General features: G+C 38.0%; 1 protein-coding gene across 15 annotated transcripts in view; it reads right to left on the bottom strand.

The window, feature by feature from the left end:
* The window catches only part of PITPNM2 (phosphatidylinositol transfer protein membrane associated 2), a 160,435-nt gene extending 143,424 nt beyond the window's left edge, over positions 1–17,011 (bottom strand). For 8 of the 15 annotated variants that reach the window (XM_072415815.1, XM_072415812.1, XM_072415809.1 and 5 more), the window contains exon 1: positions 16,708–17,003. The gene's annotated coding sequence lies outside the window, so the exon portion shown is untranslated. Of the gene's footprint in view, positions 1–16,707 lie in introns of all 15 variants that reach the window. The other 7 variants (XM_072415803.1, XM_072415805.1, XM_072415810.1 and 4 more) reach the window with 2 other exon arrangements.
* Between the last annotated feature and the right edge of the window lie 2,379 nt (positions 17,012–19,390).

The raw sequence follows: 19,390 nt of genomic DNA on the forward strand, positions 1-19,390 counted from the left end.
TGTGTACTGTAGTCTTCTTCATGGGTAAATAAGGCATCCCCCTGAAAATAAGCCCTAGAGCATATTTTGGCCTTCAAAAAAAAATAAGACAGTGTCTTATCATCGGGGAAACAGGGTAGTTATAATGATAATCCAGCCACAACACTACATATTCCCTATACATTTGTTTAGAGTTATTGTAATATATTTTAAGTAAGTAAGTGTAAGTGAATCCCTGTATGTCTGTGGACATTTTACTGTACATCGTCTTTTAATATCAACCCTTGCATAGCCTAGACATAGCATCCAAGAGACTGCATAGAGATTTGTCAGAATACTAACAAAGATTCTTCTAGACACCAGAGTCCACTAGCAGTATTGTTAATATTGACACTTTTTAGGCTAACACAGGTTCAATACAGCCCAAGAGTTTGCCTTTTACCAGAGCAATCATGGGCCAGTAACCTGGCTGAAGATGGCGGCACTCACTGGTAGAATAGACATAAGCAAACATATTTAGGATCAAGACAATGTAAAGAATGTTAAAAGAGCAACAACCAACACAGTAATGTTTGCATTGGACCTGAAAATGTATATTTACTATTTACTGCACCACACTATTTAATAACCCCAAACTTGTGAGGTTATTCAATACAAATGCAAACGGCAAATATAACTATATCACAACCAGTGTCCTGGTTTCTATGGGTTGTCACATGCCATGAATAGTATAATTGAGCAAGCCAGATAAGCTGCATGATGAGAAGAAACATGCTACTCGGTGCTAGTGAAATTAACTGTAGAGGGAGTGGAAAAGCTGTCTTTGGTAATGTGTCATACATAGAATATTTTGACATATGTAGAGAGAAATTGTAAGTGCCCAAGCCCTATTTAGAAAGAAATTTATACAATAAAAAGAAAATTATCTCTAATTATACAATGACTATTATGCTCTAAAAAAAACAGACAGCATAAATGATTGCCATACCACAAAACAGCTGTAGGGGTCGGAGAGTAGGAGGAACTCATCTGCATTCCCCCAACAATAATCCAAACATAAACCGTGTTAGACAGAGTGTAGGTGTTAAGTTGAAGCAGCCATTTTAAGTTCTAAAAGTATGCATTAACCCATGATTGACACATTTGTTGTTGTCAGATACAAGCAGGATCTGTCATATACCAGTTTCCTGAAGGTCTTTTCCCTAAAGAAGCAAGCCTTTGCTCATGTCTCATCAATGACAATGCTTGTATGACTTTTGCCAACTAACTGGGATAACTGCACTATTTTGCATTGAGCCCTTAAGTAAATAAATTCAGATGCCTCCCAAAAGTTTTGCTTTATAGGGTAAATTAGAACTAATAGAATAAAAATACAAGTTCTGCAATTGAACTCAATTTCATGTTGTTCTACGTGTTCTACGTCATTGATTTGTTAAGTAGTGAAACAAGAATAAGCATGACAGCACTGGAGACTGTGCCTTGAAAAATAAATTAGAATCGTCATTAACTCGATCTGGCAAATCCCTTGTAAAAATGATAACTAATACATAATAGGGTGCTTTGTGTTATAGTGAATATATGGCCATGCCTATTGCAATGTATGTTTTAGTCATTGTGAACAATTATGTATATTTTTTACATATCTCCCACTCTTTTTGAATAATTTACTTTGTACATCTCCAAGGCAAAATCAGCACAGTCCAAATGGTACTGTAGGAAAAACCTTTTCACGTGTTTTGCTTACTTGTACAAAATAAAATGCTGTGAGGACAGCAGTACTCACATGGTAAATGAACTGGAAGTCAGGGAGGGAGTCTATTATTTTTCCTGTAAAGTTAAAGTCATGCATCGACTTCACAGTCAATGCAATTATACTTGGTTTCTTAAGCATAGTCCGGCTGGCGAATCCTGTTTTATAACATATAAAGCAATGGCTGCCAGTGTGTGCACAATTCAGCCAAATTGCCTTGATATATTTGCTAATCTTGCTGTGACAAATCCTTGCCAGAGTAGTCTTGGCTGGAGCAAAAGCTATCCAGAATAATTGCAAAATCCCTCACATGGGACATTGTCCAGGGTGTATAAAGGAAACTGTGCAATAGACGAGGAGAACGGAGGATCTCTGGCACACGTAAGGCTCATTTTTACTCAGCAGCGATAGCACAAAGGAATATTGACGACACAGAATGGCAGCATTATTTCATCAATAATAAAGGGTGCCAATCAGCCACACACAGATGTTCTTCCTAGAAAATTGGTGGTGTTTTTTGATATAATGACCAATAGAATTGGCAGCAGTAACAACGTGTCCACACTGTGTGGAAACATGAAACATTTTAAGAAACGCAGGCAGGAAATTTGGGGAAAAAACAATGTTCCATTAATTTTATGGTCAGCAGGAAATTAAAACGGTCTCAAACAATGTCTTATTTCTGTGGGTTCTGGAAAAAGTAGTGCCCACGACACTCAGGAGAATTTCATGGAACAGTGAGCCCCACCTATTATTCAGAAAACTTTCTGTATCACAGGAAGTCATGTAGTCCCCTACACTCCTCAACATACAGGTTGTGCAGCAGTGCTCCTAACCTGAAAGCAAGCCTATCATAACTAACATGTAGGCTGCCGTTACCAAGCACCTTCTGAAAATGGTAGCTTTCAGCTTCATTGATCCAAATCAAGAATGCAGTTCTGACATTACTTGCTGCATTTCCAGTTGTAAATCAGGGACTCAAATCCATAAACTGTGGTAGCTAGAACTTTCAGTCAACAATGATTGTATATTCAGGACAGATAGATTTGAATGTATTTTACCCCCATAGTGATCATGTAATGTAATTTACAGTTATGCCATACACACAATACCTCCTATAACAAACATCACCTATAAAATAATCCATGTACCTATCTGTATGTTGTTATGGTAAAAAAATACAGTGAGCTATGAAAAATCAATCAAAAGCATGTGGTGAATGCTGACAAATGCCTACAACTGACACTTTTTTTGTGAAGCACGGCAAGAATGTTCTTTTAGGGTACACCATGTTTTTGCTCATAAATACTTATAACCATAGACATGGGATGTGTAACCTTTTATTGGATTCAGCATCAATTGTCAAGGGTATGGAACATTGAAATAAACCTAAATTCTAAGGTTATAAATCTTAGAATTTAGTCTCGGGTATGTAACATTATATGGATGGAACTCCACTTGTGAAGAGCATTCTCCTTGTTACAGCTGAAGCACCAATTGCCAGGGTATGTAACCTAATTACAGAAGAAGTCCAAACTTTCAGTTTGCACAGACACCAAAAAAAAAAAAAGGAATTATTTTCAATAATCCATCATTATAATAAAAAAGCTTATCTGTGTAAAGCATTTAGGAAATTAGTTTTGTAACACTAAAGTTCAGACTTTCAGGTAGAACATCCTTGAGCAGTTTATTGCACAGGTAGAAGCCTATACAACTGTAATAACCCTACTTGGTTATATGCTGAGTTTTGTAAATATCAGGAAATAGAAAGTTTCACTACAGCAGTAATTTAGTAATCCATACATAGTTACATATTTAACTTTTATGCTGCTATGACAAATTTAGTTTCTTCCTGTACGATTAAGATATGGCTTTGTGCAAACATGTCTGACTGTATTTACATAACTCTGAGATATCTTTGTTGTGCCCTCCACAAAGTATCATCTAAAGAGCAGTTTATTCATTATTTTCTCTCACAAAAGATACCCATGTATGTACGGTAAATGGGAAAAAAATCAGTGACACTTAAAAGTCCTTTAGTATGCTTTTTACAAAAATGTCACAATGTGCATTGTTATAAAAGATACCAGGAAACAGGAAAAAAAATCAGACACTATTTAAAACAAACCCTGTATGAATGAAAAATAAACTCATTACCAGCAACCCTTTTTCACTTCCCATCCAATTTTTAATCTGGTAAAATTGTTGGACCTAAAATTAATTTGAAGGGAATTCAACAGCTGACAAATCATACGTGATCGATTACTGGGTTTCTTATTTGACATGCTGGTGGATAATTTATGTGCACAAACAACTAACTAAAATTATGATCACATTCTATACCAATATTAGCACCTGGAAGAGTACCATATTGTACATTTATGTGTCAATCAGAAAATTGATTAAATAACTGGGTCACCATTTTGAAGCTGATCTGCTTGTGTGTAGTAGGCACTTCTTATCTTTCTGAAAGAATTTTGACAGAACTCAGCAAAGCCCTCTCCCCATGTATATTAGAAGGGGTATTGTTCAAAAGTATATTGTCGTGTCATGTGTATGATCAAACAATATGCAAATAAAATTCAGATTGATTTTTATTCCAGGAAAAACATATAAAAGTGCAAAATCTTGTACATGTGTAGTGTTCCAGGGCTTCCAACCGATAAGTACTGATTGGTATATAAATCAGATCATTTTATCAATCTGAAAATTGATAGCAGTTCTGCTCATGTGTACTAAGCTCAAGTGATACAAGCCATTCTAGCAGCATCTTCTATACTATGTAGTTTCTAGTTTAAACATGGTTATTTGCTTATTGTTACCTCGATGACAACACACCACAGATGTTCCTGTATAGATCAGTGTAATCATCTTACGAATTTCTCTGTTGATTTCAACCACTGAACACCTCCTCTTCATAACATAGAAGGAGGCTGTTCTGTAGTCCACAGAGATTAATTAGACTCAATAGCTTTGCTCTGGTTTCCTTATACCATTGACACATTGTTATTGACACAAAGTTGTTGGGTAAAACATGTATCTTTCTGCACTTGTAGAACAATAAAACTTGGGAAAATGTAATTGTATTGATGAGATAAAACAAGTATGTTTTATTATAATGTTCTAACATTCAGTGTAACTACCACATACAGTGTTCTCCACAGCTACTTTTAGCTGAGTACACCACCTAGCACTTTTCAGTAACCACCTGGCTGTTTTGGTTGATTACTGAAAAGCTAGGTAACAATACAGGGGCCACCACCTACAGCTTTTTCCCACCCAGCTTAACAACATTTCCAGGGAGATTACTGCACATATGTCCATGTAGTCACACGTAACAAACAGATTATCAATGTGGAACATATATACATACAAAGGAATAGATAGTTTACTGAACAGGAACTTCAAGCCTGATATGAATCCCCAAGACAAACAGAATACTCTTATTAAGGCAAATATACCATATATAATTAAATTATATATATACGAGTGAATCTGAAACCAAGATAAACAGCTTGCCTTGAGTAAAAGACTATGTCTTCAAAATCCCTAGCCCAAATTGAGCTGCAGCAGTCACTGTGATTATTGTCACCATACTCCCCGATTCCCCCCTACTTATGTATAGCATTCCAATAGATAATAGACAACCTTGTAAAAACAACTGCAATCAGTGACCGTGATGTTGACACCCCAGACAGCATATCCAAGTCCTTGGTCTCCCTGCAGACTATAATGTGTTGTTAGTACATTTCCCCTTCTGTCAGCAATTTTGCAATAAACGATACATAAAAAAAGCATTTCCCTGCAGTTTTCCCTGTACAGTTCGCCCTCTTCCACAGTACAACTCTTAAAACTCTCTCCAGTTCTGCACTTTTTCCTGGCATCCTTTCATTAGGAGATGTGAAAGGGTCACACAGAGAGCATTGCTAGATATATAAATTTTAAGTATGGTCTACTATAAAAACACTAGGGGATGGTTCAGCTATAAATAGTGCATAAGAAAATAATATTCCTGAGGGGACAATGTGGAAATAAACACAGGGCAAAAGACCAGACCACATTTTGCATAAACAGACTCAGTTTAAAGTAATGCAAACAAAAGTATTTATAGGTACATGGAAGCAAGGGTCACAACAAAGGTATAGGGGCTGGAGGGATTTAATACTTGTCAGCAAAAGGGTTTGTCTGCAGCATGGACATTTAACCTGATCTTCTTTCAGGTTCCAGACCTCTAATGGCTGTTTCAGAATGACATAACTTCACCCCAGCATTTGGCAGATGCCAGGACTGTGCACTGACCTGTACATGCTTGGGTATAGAATGCTTCTTCTGCAACAAAAATCCAGGCTGTTCACCCTCTAAAGGTCTGCTTACACTGTCTGGCCCCCTCCCCAAAACACCTACTATAAGTGAAGACCATAGGTGCAAAGGATAAAGTTAAAATTATAATTACATAACCTAGACAAAGACAACATTACCGCCCTGGGAAATGCAGGTCCAACAATGGACTGCAAAGGACTGGAATGGACTGGAGAATCTTGCTGTGAAATTTCTCCTGCTCTGCAATCCGCAAGACTCATAACACAGGTCAACATGTCATTTTCATCAGATATAATCTTGTGTGGATTTGTAGTAGCTTTTATGCGGATTTCAAATCTGTGTTCAGTTAGCACGTCTAGTTTTTGTGATGCAGCTAATTATATATTGTGTGAAATTTGGTATAAATAGCCTTAGCATATTACAACATTTAATGACAGTTTTTTTGTTTTTTTTTAGGTTAGAGACCACACTAACTGTGATTGATTTCATTTGTCATCATGCCTAGAAATTGCCCTAATGATCCAGACAGTTTCTGTTACGTCTGGGGTTCATTCGCGTTAAAAGCACAACGTCGCCGAATTAACACAGAACTTAAAAGGATACACAAATAATATTTCGGCTGTCCACTTGGTGACCAGGATAAATCTTGGGCTCCACATATCCTCTGTACCAGTTGTTCCAACGTGATAAAGCAGCAATGCCATTTGCAATCCCGATGGTGTAGAGAGAACCGCAGGACCATTTAATCAACTGCTATTTTTATCGCGTCAACAAAAGTGGATTCTCAGGTAAAACTAAGCACAAAATTGTATATCACAGCCTTGATTCTGCAATAAGGCCTGTTCCCCATAATGATTCAATGCTAGTTCCGGTACCGCCGCATGATGGACTGGCTTCTGTAGAAGGTGATGAGGAATGCGCTGGAGTTGCAGCCAGTTACAACCCCGAATCATCTGATCATGAATACTTGGCCGATAAAGATTCAGAACCAGAGACCTTCACACAAGCAGAGCTGAATGATCTTGTTCGTGATCTGAATCTTTCCAATAACAAAGCAGAACTTCTTGCTTCAAGGCTTAAACAGAAGCACTTGCTTGCAAAGGGTGTAACTGTAATTCACTACAGAAAACAAAATCATAACTTGACAACATTCTTCACTAGTGATGGCTCACTGTGCTACTGTCATGATATAAATGCACTCATTAACAGTTTGTCACAAGAGCATGTTCCATCTGAATGGCATATATTCATTGTTTCATCTAAAAAAAAAAAAAGCTTGAAAGGAGTCTTACTGCATAATGGTAATTCCAAACCAAGTTTACCGATTGTCCATTCCGTTAACCTAAAGGAGTCCTAGGACAACATGAAGTTACTACTTGAAGCAATCCAGTATAAAACACACCAGTGAGACATCTGTGCGGATCTAAAGGTCATTGGCTTGCTGATGGGAATGCAAGGAGGATTCACAAAATATTGCTGTTTTCTATGCCTGTGGGACAGCCGATCTACAGGAGACCAATATGTCAAGTGTGATTGGCTACCAAGAAATACCTATAGGCCCGGAACAAGCAGTGTCAAGTTTCTGCCTCTGGTTGATCCGCATAAAATATTTCTGCCACCTCTCCGTGTCAAGTTAGGCTTGATGAAGAACCTTGTAAAGGCCATGGGTCAATCAAACTCCATGGGTTTTCAGTACCTTGTTGAGACGTTTCCAAACATAAGCACTGGAAAAATGAAGGCAGGGATATTTAGAGGGCCACAGATCAAGTCTGTTTTGCAGGATGATGTTTTCAAACAATCTCTCTCAGCAGCTGAGCTAGAAGCTTGGGATGCATTCAAGTGGCTGTGTGAAAATTTAATGGCCAGCCATAAGTCTCCTACATACAAGGAAGGAGTTCAGAATCTGCTTGATTCATACCAGAAACTGGGTTGTCGCATGTCATTAAAAATACATTTCTTGCACTCACATCTAGAATTCTTCCCGGAAAATTTTGGTATGGTGAGCGACAAACAAGGAGAACGTGTTTCACCAGAACATTCAGTTAATAGAGCACCGCTACCAAGGTTTCTGGAATGAGAGTATGATGGCTGACTACTGCTGGATGCTGTACCGCGACAATCCAAAAAGTACACAAGAAAATCATACTCCAAGCATTTCTGAAGAAACAATGGTACCCGACTGACACTGTTCAGTAAATCTTTACCACAGTGTGCCAACATTCACTTCAATGGTGCTTACGTTTTAGTACAAAATACATGTACGTACAATGTTAATTATATTAGTACTCATAACTCAGGAACTGTATGTCTTAAGGGAATACTGAAACCAGATCTGAAATCTGCTCGAAAAACTGATTTAGAAAAGTTTGCTGTGGTTTCTGATGATTATCAAAATTATTTTTTTGTTGACCTGTGTAATGGAAGATGTCACACCCAGCAATGAAAAAAATCTGAAGACAAGATAACATTATCCTACAGTTTTTTTTGTTTTTTTTTTTTACCTACACATAATACTTGACTAAGGAGGGGACATAACAATAGACAGCTTACTACTAGTTTCACCTGTTGCCTAACTGTCCTTCAACAGACTTTAACCCCTTCCAAGAAACAAAGAGGTATCCACTTGATCCAAGGAGAAGAAACTGTAAGTAGTAAACACAAGACAAAATATTTACAGCTGTACAACTATAAATTATTGCACCCAATTAGGACATAGATAAATCAATTACATTGGGATAGTTTGGGGTCACGCATAGGCTTGTTTGCTTTATTTATCACCTTAGTGATTTATAATAAAAGAAAAATAATAAAATGTGTATTCCCTCTCACTTCCTAGTCAATCAGGCAAAATTGGGTGTTACACTCCCTCTGGTGGATTTTTTCCTTAAGGTAAAATAAATAAACCATATAATCCAGTATCAAGAACGTGGATCCTTTGGAATCAATTCAATTGTAGGGTTGAGTTGCAATCTATGTTGGGAATATTTTGGCACAACAGTCTTCAAAAGAAACAAGAAGCTGTTGGGTCACTTGACCAATATCTAACTAGTGGAATAATATTACTATACCACAAGAAAATAATTTGTGGAAAAGACTGGTTCTTTATTCAGAGTGTACTTAAACTCGCAACCTGAAGTACTTGAAGCAATTTTAAATAGATAAAACACATATTGGAGAGCAGTACTGTATATGTTCTATTAATTATTTATTTTGCCATGACTTACACATACATACACCTTGAATGTGCAAAATCTCAGTCAGGACACTATCTGCATCAAGTTTGTATGTTCTCCCCGTGTCCTTTTGGGTATCTTGGGACACATACAAATCACATACAGGTATGTTAATAAGCTTTTCCCAAAAACTGGCTATGTTGCAGACATTATATTGTAAGCTCCTCTGAGGGACAATTAGTGGCATGACCAGTGGAGTTTGTAAAGTGGTATGAAATATTTTTATAGAATAAAAATACTGGCAAACACAGGTAACTCATTCTAATAATACAAAATAGTGGTCAGTCAGTGGAAGAAGTGCAGAGCATATCTTACATTAGATTATCTGCTAGCCTAAGGATGTGTTAAGTGTAACTTTTAAAATTTAAAGGGTTCTCAGGCAAAATGTACACTCCACTCATGAGAAGTCCTGCTGGCAAAAGAGTGTGAACATGCAAAATCAAAATACATGTTGTAAAAGACTTCAATAAACCAAACAATTGCACAAATGTAAGGATACTGAAAGGGCATACAAGACAACAAATAGTATTTTTGGAAAGAGCACGGGAACATAATATTGATAATATTAGGAAACCAGCTGCTCCTTGATTGCCCCCATTCTCCAATCCTCCTATTGAGTCTACAGTAAAAGATGTACAGTGAAGTTTCCATAACATTGTTCTCGCCAGCCCATTTTTGCTGTGCGCACCACCCAGCACTTTGTGAGCACAAGCAGCCTGCCACCTCTACTGGCAGAGGAGGGAAGATTTATAGTTTGTAGCTTTTTAACTCCTCATTTTATGGAAGAACTGACAAGCTGCTGGCTCTGATCATGGAGCTGCTATCAGGCTGAGAGGGTGGTCAAAGAGCTGCAGTACAGATCAGTAAATATTTGCTGCCCACAGGAGAGACCTGGTGTACCAACATTTTTGCTGTATAAGGCTTAGTACACATTATCATTTTAACTGATTAAATTTCTTGAAAAGGATGGGTAACTTTCAAACATTCTATATGCAATATTTATAGTGGAACTATTGACTCACTTATACGCCTCATGTATAAATATAAAGCCCCATGGAACCCTATGATATGTCTATAAGGTTTTTATCCGTGATATGTTTATTTCCTTAGAAGATTTATGTCTTTTTTCAACCTATGTAACTATATAAAGCACCTTGACTCATATATCTATGTTCCACTGCAGGGCACTGACGTTTTCCTTTCTTCTTCTCCTTCGGTCAGCTTGATTGACTAGCCGGGATGACAAAACTTCAGCGCAGGCACTTAAGAGTTCTTCCTCATCCCAGGCACATGCAAGAGACGCTGGGATTGCCAGGTTTCGGCTTTTTCACATTTTACCACTGTGATCAGACAGGTAAGTCTAGGTTGTCAGGTAACTACCTGCCTAATCTTTAGCTTTGTAAAGTGGAATTTTATTTCCACTTTCTGTTTGGTTTGCTACCTCAGACATCTCCATAGACATCTCCATATAACTGGAACCACCTGTCAACACTATGGAAGTATTTTTAAGCATTTGCAATGTGTTTTTGTGTTTTCAATGTAGTTTCAATAAATATAAAAAAACACTTGAAGAAGCCTAGTAGTTACTATTAGGCACTTGTGAGCCATAATTGCTACAGCTTACCATAGGTGAAAAGATTGGGGTGCAGTTACTGCTTCATTATTGCAGGTAACCGTGGCCATCAGGTAGACACCTCAAGCAGTGGCTTACCAAAGAGAACAAATGTGGGTGGTTAACCAACACCTATCAAAACCACTCCAGTGTTCTCTCCAGCCCCTTTTAGCTGGGCGCACCACCCGGTACTTTTCAGTAACCACTCGGCTGTTTTTGGGTGGTTACTGAAGAGTTGGGTCACAATACAGGGGCTGCCATCCACCTACAATTTCCTCCCACCCAGCTTAAAAAAAATTCTGGGTTAAACACTGCACTCCTATGACCATGTATTATGTACAAGCATGGGGCAATCAGGTAGCTCATTGCCTGTCAACTGCCCAGTAGCTGCTGCAGGAATTGCCCCTGTGAGGTACGCCTTACTATTCAGGTCAAGGCTTGGGAATCTACCAACACATAAAGTGGAAAGGACACTTGATGAGAAGGTGCACATTTTTGGCAGAGTACAGATGAATAATATAAAAGTGTTGGAAGCCTTCTTTACCTATGACACCTTCATTCAACAACTTACAAATGCTATATAAACATGTTTACTACAAACACACAATACTATTAGATGTACACAGAAACAGGCTTTTAAAGCAAGCAGTGTCAAAGTTGTTTACAAGCTGGTATCCATCAGATCACATAAAATGATTAGTTTCTGTCCACACCTAGGTCTGACTTTCTCCAGTGATTGTATGGTACTATTCACACACTCGCACATTTCTCATATTCATAGGACAATTTTGTATGTTGATACAGGAAAATGATCTATATGTTTCATGTAAATTCTTTTCTCTGTTTTTTATTTTACCAATTAAAATGTTGAAAAAAAGTTATTGCGATTAAAAAAAACATTTATTATGATTACAGTATTTGCTGAGCAGCTGAAGACCAGTTATAGCTTTATTTTAGGAAAGTTCTAGGCTAGGAATGGGATGAAGGGAAGCTGATTGAGGAGGGCTCCACTGGGATTATCTGGCAGGAATATTATCCCTAGCAAAGTAATGTTCATATATTTTTTCATCTAATATTACATTTTAAACAAGTCTAAACTTAGTGCCTGATGCACCTGGGCTACCAGTGCCATAAACATTGCCATACATCAAAGCTCAGTGGCTTCTTCTTCATATCTGTTTGCTCCCATTTTAACATTGGCTTTTTTTGGTTGACCAGTATGATAAATGGTTTTACTGACCAACACAGGGACAGGTGGGGAGGCAAACTTGTAAGAGCAGCTTGAGCTTGGGTTTGATGGCTCCTTGTTTTATTATCTGTCTGTGCTGGGATCATAGCCCCTTACTTCCTGACCTGATGACACTTCCCAAGCAATAAGACAAGACCATCATTATCAGATATGGTTTAAGGGCATCCTGTTTACTGACAAATATTCTGCCCAGGAAAAACACAATCTCACACTGAATGAATTAGAGTGAGTGTTTGCATATGTCCCACTCAACTGCTTTTCACATGCCTTGGAAGCATGTAGCATACCACTTACTGGAGTCAATAGTCCCATTCAACAAGCAAATTAAATAGAGTACTTCCTAAAATACTTGAAGCACAAAACACAACACTTGGACAATACCCAATTTTACAGCATAAAATGTTGTCCAAGACACTGAAGATCCTCAATACAATTTACTGCACAGAGGATAGATTATAGACTGAACATGCAGTGTCTATGGGGATACTAATTTCTGAAATGCACTGCCGACATGTTTTGTAAGGTGCAAACTTTAGGCTGTCTGAATTTACAACCTAATGAGTCAATAAGCATGCAAATGTCATGTGTATGTTTACACTTTTCAGACTTGATTGGCTCAATGCCAGCATTTTTGCATGTTCACTTAGGAAGATGTATTTCTGGCACAGGTAATGAAGGAACAACAGGCAGGTAAAGGAAAGTGATTCCTTTCTCAGTCAGCTGTCATCAGAAGAATCTCCATTAGAAGAATTCTCTATTGTCTATTGTTCTAGGGAAATGTTGCATTACGCGTTACTTTTTGTACTGGTTACACTGGTCATCAGGACAAATACAGAGGGGCAATCTCCCAAGTTGGAACACAGACAGCAATAAGAACCTGAATAGATTTCTACAGAAAACCATTCTGGACAGAATTCCGTCCCTTTTTCACTAACTAAAGCTAAAAAGAAAAATTTTGCCTGTACATACACTTTAAATCCCTCAATGGCAAACAATTATTATCACCCATGTACCTTAGCTCTTAAGCCTCAAGCTAGGCAGGAACAGGAAGTCTATAATTGGCCTCTAAGGAACAGTTGACATTTTTCAGCACATGTCAGCAAAAAACAAACAATCCAGAATTATCAATTGTGTTCACATTAAGATTATTTTGACAAGCATTCAGTCTGTGTATACCTATTCGCTGCCTCCAACATGAATATTAATCCTGAGTAGAGTTTATTCTGTGTTTATTCACACTGAAGGTGGCAAAGTAAACTATTAAATACCAGGATGACACAGGCATGTTGGATTAACTTTCCCATAACAAATCTTTTTTCGGTCAGATTACCCTCTTCTTCCTTACATGATACCAATACTGATCACAATGTACTTTTCTGAAGTGACAACAGTTGGCTAGGTGCACTGTACTTTTCAAAATACCTAAGATAGTAAAACTTGTAGTAACTTGTGATGACTATATTAGAACTACAGATTTAATCATTTTTAAGACATTGGAACATTTACACACAGATCTATTAAAAAGTATTAAATCCTGGATTTATCAAACCCTGATTACTGAACAAGTCTGCTTATGTAATTGCAAGTAGAAGTCCTTTATGTGATTGGTTTCCTTCAACTTGCATATATTGGTCAATATTTTCATCCAGTGTCTGCCTATAGTGAGCATACACAGACCAGGGACCATTTCACCTTTCAATACGAAGAGATTTAACCTGTTGTTAAATAACAGTACATAGTCATTGGCCATGAGATAACTGTAAAGAATATATCTCTTACTAGCAAAAGACTAAATTCCCCATTAAGAAATATGACTAAAGCATAGCTAAACCCAAAAATTAAATGCACTGCGGCTTACAAGTCCCAAATTTAAGTGCCTGTTTTAGTTTTCTTTTTTTTTTGCCTGGCATAAGGGCACTTATTTACAGTACTGCATCAAGCCAACATAAACAATGTGCGACTATGGAACCCCCTTCCTTATTCTGCAGGATATAGAAGGGTGTAGAAGGGAGTCAGAAGAGAGCACAGGCATTTATTTATCAGCTCACACTGTTTTCTGCGAGGATTTATTTTTGAAATCTCCCAAAGAATTGTAAAAATATTTTCAATTGTATTCTAGTGCAGTGGTGGCAATTGTGGAAGTGTGTGTCAGTGGAGAAGGGGCTGGTGGTATCTCAGAGCTATGAGCAGTGCTGCTTATGGTGGTAACAAAGTGACATCACCATTCACTGGAATAAATTCATCCAGTGTCTGACTGATCGCTTCGCCCACACACATAAAAATGCTGACAGCACTGTCCAATATCGTTATGTTTGACTCAAGCCAACAGTTCATGTAAAAGCTGGATACTTTGGCTGTTACAATCCTTCAATCCCATTATAGCTTGGAAGGTGAGGGGGCAAAGTCAGACAACCCTATTTCTTTCATCCAAGTATACCTGGCCACCCCCAGCAATTAACAATTCAAATCGTTGCTGAACAAAATGTTTACCCTGTTCTAACCAGGCAAGATGTGTTATTGCTGCATCCAAGACAATCCTTGCCTGCCTGCATTATGCAAAACCAGGCAGGGTCTGACTAGCTAATCAATCACACATATCTCCTGTTTACATAAAGGTATTTACAGACACATTAAGCTTTCATCTAATCTTTGTTAGAGTATGTGCCAAAACCAAAAAGAATAACCCCACAGATTAGTGCTAATAAAAAACTAAATTTTAGCTGTATGAAGTAGTCGTGGTGCCTTCACAAAAGTCCTCTTGCCAAGAACTCATTAAAAAGACAAGCTCTAGGAGATGAAGATGGAAACCCTGTCCACACTATAACCGCTGACTGACAATCACATTTCTAACTCCTACATTTCTTATGGCCAAAATGGAAAAAAACAAACAATAACCCAATAGGCTAGCACTAAAAAACCTGCTGTATAAGAAGTCTAGGTCCTTCACAATCTTCTCTTGAGGGGCACCAGTAACAAGACATTCAATAGGGAATGAATGATACCCTGCCCACGCTACAACCAAGGAGTACTCGAGGTTCACATCTCTAACACCTACATTTCCTATAACAAGAATGCTAAATGATAAAAAAATAAAATAATAATCAAATAAAGTAGAGCTAGAGTATGTCCTGTTGTATGAAGACGTCTAGGTCCTTCACAATCTTCCCTTGAAGAGCACCAGCAAAGACCATTCAATAGGGGAATGAAGACTGATGCCCTGTCCACGCTACAAGCAATATTTAATTGGGGGTCTCTAACACCAAAATTTCTTAGAGCTAAAATGGAAAAGAATAGACCAGTATTTAATACTGATGTCCTGCTGTATGAAGAATTCTAGATGCCTTCACTATCGTCTCAGGAAATATATTATTTAGAGGATATAGATTGAGTTTAAATAGCAGATGAAGATTGATAACCAGTCCAAGCTACAACTGATAATTAATTCGGGGTCACATTTCTACTCCTAAATTTCTTATGGCCAAAATAGAAAATAATCAAACTAGTGTTAAAACCTGAAGGAGTCCAGGTTCCTCCACAATCTTCTGTCGATAGGCATTCAATAGAGGATGAAGAATGATACCCAGTCCAAGCTACAACTATTGATTAACTGGGGGGTCACATTTCTACCCTTAAATTTATTATGGGTAAAATGGAAAATAATACAAAAGACAGCAGACTAATGTCCTGCTGTATGAGGAGGTCTATGTACCTTCACAATCTTCTCTTGTAAGGGATTCAATAGAGGATGAAGATTGATACCCAGTCCAAGCTACAACTGATAATTAATTGGGGGTCACATTTCTTCTACTCCTAAATTTCTTATGGCCAAAATAGAAAATAATCAAAAAACCTGAAGAAGTCCGGGTGCCTCCACAATCTTCTCTTGATAACCATTTAATAGAGGATGAAGATTGATACCCTGTCCATGCTACAACGCTGAGGAACATCTGTAACTCCTAAATTTCCTACAGCACCATTTCCTTTTATTAATTCCATCTTTCTGCAATCACAAGCTTAGTGTTACTACATGGCTGCAACATGTGTGGGATTCCTAGGAGCCCTGGCAATTTTACTAAACGCAAGCTGCACAGCCAAAGCAAAGACATTAAAAATCTCTCCCAGGTTTCAAATTCCAGCTGAGAAAAAGGGGAATTGTGTATCTGCATCATATACCCTAAAGAATCTGGATGGATGGTGCACTGAAAGCCCTAATGACATATTGCTATTAATGCTGAGGATGGAAGCAGCCATTTGTACATATTTGCATTGTGTAGTAGAACATGTCAGACACCTCCACATCTGTTGCTTGCAGTCCATGGACCATGACAAGCACTGGCACCTATAGAATGCATACACATGATGGCATTGTATGGGCATCAGATTGGAAGCAGCTCTTGTGCCATCCGTGCTGCATCATGTTTGCATTGGAAGCAGCAATGGGGATGATGATGTTGTCGTACTAGAGCCGGTGATGGTGTTTACCTCCCCGGGCCGGTGATGATCGGTGTGTACACAGGAGGAGGGGCACTCTACATGCATTGTATATGGAGATTGATGCACCTACCTGGCTCGATCCCTGGGAAGCGCTGCTCTCTCCGGCGGGGCCTACACGGTGCGGAGGGCTCAGCTGACACACGGCGTGCGGGTCCCTGGGAGATCCGCGCACCCCATCCTGTAGCAGCTAGACGGAGCCGGCCTCGGGCAGTGCACGTTCCTTTCTACTGCCACAGACTCGCATTGCAGGGCAATGGGCAGTGTTCGGGCTAGCTATCCCCGGCCACCGTGTTTAGAAGGGGGGGAGGAAGCGCGGTATATCGGGGCACGGGGGACTGGTTTGACAGCTTCGGTATGAATAGGAAGCCTGGCCCACAGTGCTGACACGGAGGCTGCATCACATTCCCTCACTGAGGCTGGGAGGGGTGCGGAGCGCATGGGCAACAATGGTGTGACAGCGCCCCCTGCCGCCTCGTGTCCGCTACTAGGTGGTTGTGTCACCGTCTCCAGGAGACCGTACCTGTATGAGGTCATCTCCAGTGATGGCTTCCAGTCACAGGGCCCATTCAAGTCATCATGGCAGCACATGTGAAAACATTGATCTAGTGTAACTAAGCATGGTGTAACATAAATGTCATTATTCCAATAAAAAAACTTTCTATTTACCCTTTGTTGTAATACTGACCCTCTCCAGGCTCTTATCAGCAATTCCTGTCTGCTTAACTCCAGTCATAGCTACATGGTATTCAGGTGAAGCATCACTAGGCATTAAATAAAACTGCACATTAAAACTAACCCAAATTATTCAGGTCCCCCATTTCAGGTAAAATGACAGGAAATGAAAGGAAATCTCTCCAAAGTGAGTTGTATTCACATTTTAGAAAATTGTCATGGAAACAGATGTCCCAGATGGAAGATTTTTAATCACTTTTTGTTCTGGTAACAATGGATTTTATGCCATTAACCATAAAAAGGTAAACATTCACCAGGATAATGGAGGGTGAATCTCCATAGCACAGACTGCAATACAAACCTGACAGGAGGTCCAAACATTCCCCATCTATATTTACCTCTGTACACTGTGGTGAATTTGCACATCACATATAAAACTATAGTATAATATATATAAGACATATATTTATACTGTATAATATACTAAGTTTTATCTGTAGTATAAAAACATTAAAATAGAAAACATTCTGTATAAAATGCCAATCCTAATATAAGGTATTGTCTGTCTGTATGTAGGTCTGTATGCCTGCAGGTTCTTAGGAAACTAACCCCAGCTACACAAACCCCCAAATGCAGCTTTGTAAAATATTACTATGGTATTTCATGTAATACGGGTACATGTCCACTTTCCAAGTTCCAGGAAAGCTAAATCTCTAGTACCAAAAAAAAAACAATACCTTCTTAATAATATGGGTATTGAAAGAAAAAGTAGGGAATTAATGGCATAGGCACTACAATAAAAGGTTTTCAAATTTCATTCAAAACAGTTTCCATAAAACCCAACAGAAAATAAAATGCATGAACAAAGATAAAACATGGTGACAGAGAGATTGCTTAAAATAGGCTAGAATAAATGATATCTGATGCATTTTGCAGATGAAACTGCTTCTTTAGAAGAAAGGTAGCCAAAAGAAAGCTATAAAGCACTCAGCAGCTATTTAAAAAAAAACAGCAAATCAATAAGTCAATTTTAAATATTTTAAATGGTATTTCATGTAGTATATAGTAAAGAATGCACAATGCTTTTCACACAATAAACAACTACTAATCCCCTGGTGAATATGATATCCCAATGTAGCTGCTTTTATCACTTGATATATCACTTGATATATGTAGTATGATATATCACTATCACTATATCACTTGATATATGTAGTAAATACAGTCCTTTCTTAGGGAATCAGGGCCTAGTATAGTCATTTGTGTAAGTAGCATGGGGAAAACTTATACACATATACACACACACATTTTTTCGATATACCTGCCACAGCGGGCAAGGAGGACTAGCTCCCCATTAGTAAACCTATTTGTCTATTCAGCTGTATGCTTGGGTTTTTCTGTATTTGGTATTTATAGTTTATGATTAATGGTTTAACATTATAAAAGGTAAAATGAGGTTTCATTAATGTTTTAGTAAAAGCTTGTCTTTTTCATTAACCAATAATAAATGCTGCAGTCAATTTGTGTCTAGTGTTTTATTTAATATAAATTGTTATATTAAATTGGAAATTGTTTTATTTATTAGTTATGATAATAATGTAAAAGTGTCCATGATTAAGGGTTTAGTGGGGATAACAAATGCTACTTAATCAGTGAGAATAATACATAACTTAATGTTTGTGTTCAGTGCTAGTAAACCCATTGCTTGGTGCATTGGAAAGAAAAATTATCTTTGCTTAAATGAAAATAAAAAAAATTGTGCACCACAGTTGGAGATCTGTGCGTTTAAAACAAACACCACAGAACTACATCATAGCCTAAAGTATTCTAAATGTTCAAAGTTAAACTCCTGGTAGATATATAATATTTAAAGTAATGCAGCTCTGTATTCATTATTACATTCCTCAGCTTATACATTTAAATGCAAGATGTTTAAGTACATAAATCTATTTCGGACATGAGAGGGGAGAAGCAACAAAACAAAAAGTTGTGCTGCAGTGCAATGAACACGATGATAAAGGAGAAAAAAAAACAGAGTTAATAATACTGCTGCTTCCCTTTTCACTGTGTATAGCGATTGA

This window comes from Pyxicephalus adspersus, chromosome 6 (genome assembly GCF_032062135.1).
Source record: "Pyxicephalus adspersus chromosome 6, UCB_Pads_2.0, whole genome shotgun sequence".
NCBI classification, from domain to species: domain Eukaryota; kingdom Metazoa; phylum Chordata; class Amphibia; order Anura; family Pyxicephalidae; genus Pyxicephalus; species Pyxicephalus adspersus.